The sequence below is a fragment of the Pteropus alecto genome, unplaced genomic scaffold (assembly GCF_000325575.1).
Source record: "Pteropus alecto unplaced genomic scaffold, ASM32557v1 scaffold259, whole genome shotgun sequence".
Taxonomy (NCBI): Eukaryota; Metazoa; Chordata; class Mammalia; order Chiroptera; family Pteropodidae; genus Pteropus; species Pteropus alecto.
Window position 1 is genome coordinate 950,584 of NW_006442492.1, and position 2,898 is coordinate 953,481.

Below are 2,898 nucleotides of genomic sequence, written 5' to 3' on the forward strand. Positions count from 1 at the left end.
ACTGAGTGATTCAGAGATGTGCTCCCCTAATAGCGGAGCAGCTGGCGGGGGACGCAGTAAAAAGGAGCGAGGTGCAGGTGGGGCTCCGCTGCGCCTAAATGACTGAGGATGAGGTCAGTTGTTGAGGGTAGAAATGCAGGAACCGAGCTCTCCCGCCTGTCCACACAGGCGCGCACACACAAGCTTTCAGTCTCTCAAATGATTTGAATGTGTTGGGGGAAGTGGCAGGCAGCGGGAGAGCTAAGAAGAAAGGGGCTTCCTTCTTGGAGAGAGGCGCTGGCCCTGCCGTCCTTTTTTGGGAGTGTTCAAAGGGTTTTGATCGCTGGAAAAGGAAACGTAGGCTTTACTGCATAGTGGTTTAGAATCACATCCTATATTTGGCCGTAATGTAGGCTGCCCTTGTTTTGTGGTGTCTGAAGTCCTTGCTCTACATGTTGCAAACGTGGGATTCAGTGTGAGAAGCAAATTGCAAGTTGTTCATTTCCCCCTGGATAGCGAGATACAAAGGCCTTTCTTACCTATAAGACATTTTAAAAGAACTGAATTTAGTGGTGTTTTTAAACTGATAGGTGGCGAATATGTTTACTTTTGGAAATAGTTATCCCGATATAGTAGCCTCTTTTGCCACAGTCTTCTTGCCTGGAATTACATTATACTCTTACGGCTCTTAGTCACTCTATATAATAATGCATTTCATTGTCCTTATCCGGCAAAACGCTCTCCTGACACCAGGGCCTGCTAGAATAGACAGAAACATGATTAAGTAGAAGCAGTTGCTTTGCACCGTCTGTTCAGTTGTGAAGGCAGATAGATATCCGTTTATGTTACTTTCCGAATTCCTTGTAAAAACGCGTAAATGGGAAAAATCAATTTTGGACTTGATTTTGTATATTTCAGAAAACTAATTTAAGGAAACGAATTTTTTTCGGATTGGAGGTACATTTCAGAGTTGCACTGTTTGGATATGAAGCCCAATAGTAACTATAGGGTCTGAGAGGTAACATAAATAGGAGGAAAAAAGTCAAATAAAATGAATTGTGTTGTATGTTAGGTCTTGAAGTGCTGTGTTTTGTGGTAGGCTATAGTCATGTGTACTGAAGATTGAACCAAGATTGGTATAAAGGTTGGGTACACACCTTTAGACATATCCGGAATGTGCCTTGTCTGTATTTGTTTTTGATTATTTGTTGGAGGTACAGTAAAGCCTGATGAATTTTAATAGACACGTACCAACGAGCTATCACTGCACACAGTATTGAATTTTTCATGATCATTTGTTACTTTGCCTGCAGATTGTGCTAATCAGCATTTATGTCTATTTATATATAGTTTAGGATTAGGTTTAGGGTTGAGAAATAGCACTTTTTAAAGTGTTGGGTTTTTTTTCTTTTTTAAGTTTTATGCTTAATGCATCTGTCAGTTTGGGGATCCCTTCCAACTATGAGGAAGAGAGTTGCTCTAATGTCTGTGAAATGGATTGTTTAGAAGGATATATTATCTGTTCTTAGTTATGTAATGGGGAATATGTGGAGATTTGGTTCTTTATGATGACAAATTATTTCTTAGTACTTTGATTTGCCACAAACTGGTGCTCTAGAACATATTATTTATTGGGCTGTTTTATCTTTGACTTCTTTTTCGGAGATGAAACAGTAATAAATTTGGATGCCACTTTCATATCAGGGTACATACAAATCCATGTTTGTTTTCCGTTTGATGAGTTCCCTGTGTTATTCTGAGTTAATAACTCTTTTCTGATACTTGTATGTCTTTTTAAACTTAAGATGCATTTTCTGTATTAAAACATGGAAATCCTCATGAATATTTCAGTATGACCTAGTACCTAGAATGTTAAGTAATAGAATCTCTCTGGGTTTTCATTGCCCTAGTTTAGATCTTTTAAAGTGAGTGAACAAGATTCTGCACTCCTTTTTGAGACCTTATTTTGTATTTCAATAGTGCGCATGGAATGCTTTTTTTGTTTTATAACCACTTTATTGAGATATAATTCACATACCATACAGTTCATCCACTTAAAGTGTACCATTCAGTGGTTTTTAGTATATTCTCAGAGTTGCACAGTCATCATCACAATTTTAGAATATTTCATCTGCCCAAAAAGAAACCCCATAACCATTAGCAGCCCTCCCTTTCCCCATTCTCCTTCTTCTGCCTTTGGCAACCACTAATCTACTTTTTGTCTCTGAATCTGCTTATTTTGGACAGTTCATATAAATAGAATCATACAATATGGGGTCTTTTGTGTCTGTGCTTTAATAAGCATAATGTTTTCAAGGTTTATCTGTGTTGTAGCATGTATCAGTACTTTGTTCTTTTTTTATGATCAAATAATATTCCATTGTATGAATATACCATGTTTTGTTTATCCATTCATCAGCTGATGGACATTGGGTGTTTCTCTTTTCTGGCCATTATGAATAATGCTGCTATGAACATTTGTGTACAAGTTTCTCTGTGAACATATGTTTTCATTTCTCTTGAGACCTGCTGGGACATGTAGGCAACTCTTTAACTGTTAGAGGAACTGCCAGACTGTTTTCCAAATCAGCTATACCATTTTACAGTCCTGCCAGCAGTATATAACGTTTCAATTTTTTCACGTCCTTCCCAACATTTGTTATTCTCTGTCTTTTTGATTTTGGCCATCCTAGTGGACGTTAAGTGGTATCTCATTGTGTTGGCTAATGATGTCCAGCATCTTATGTGATTAGTAGATAATTGTATATTTCTTTTGGAGATTTATCTATTCAGATACTTTAATTTTGGTGAAGTCTAATTTATGTATGATGGAGTCAGAATTAATAATAATGGAGTTAGAAATTATTTAGACCTTAAATCATATTCTCAACAGTGTTTTGGTTATGTAACTTAAAAGAC

The 2,898-nt window shown here is 37.2% G+C and overlaps 1 protein-coding gene across 3 annotated transcripts in view; it reads left to right on the plus strand.

Annotated features, from left to right (window-relative positions):
- Positions 1–2,898, plus strand: part of CORO1C (coronin 1C) — a 68,446-nt gene that overhangs the window by 1,593 nt on the left and 63,955 nt on the right. The window lies entirely within an intron of this gene.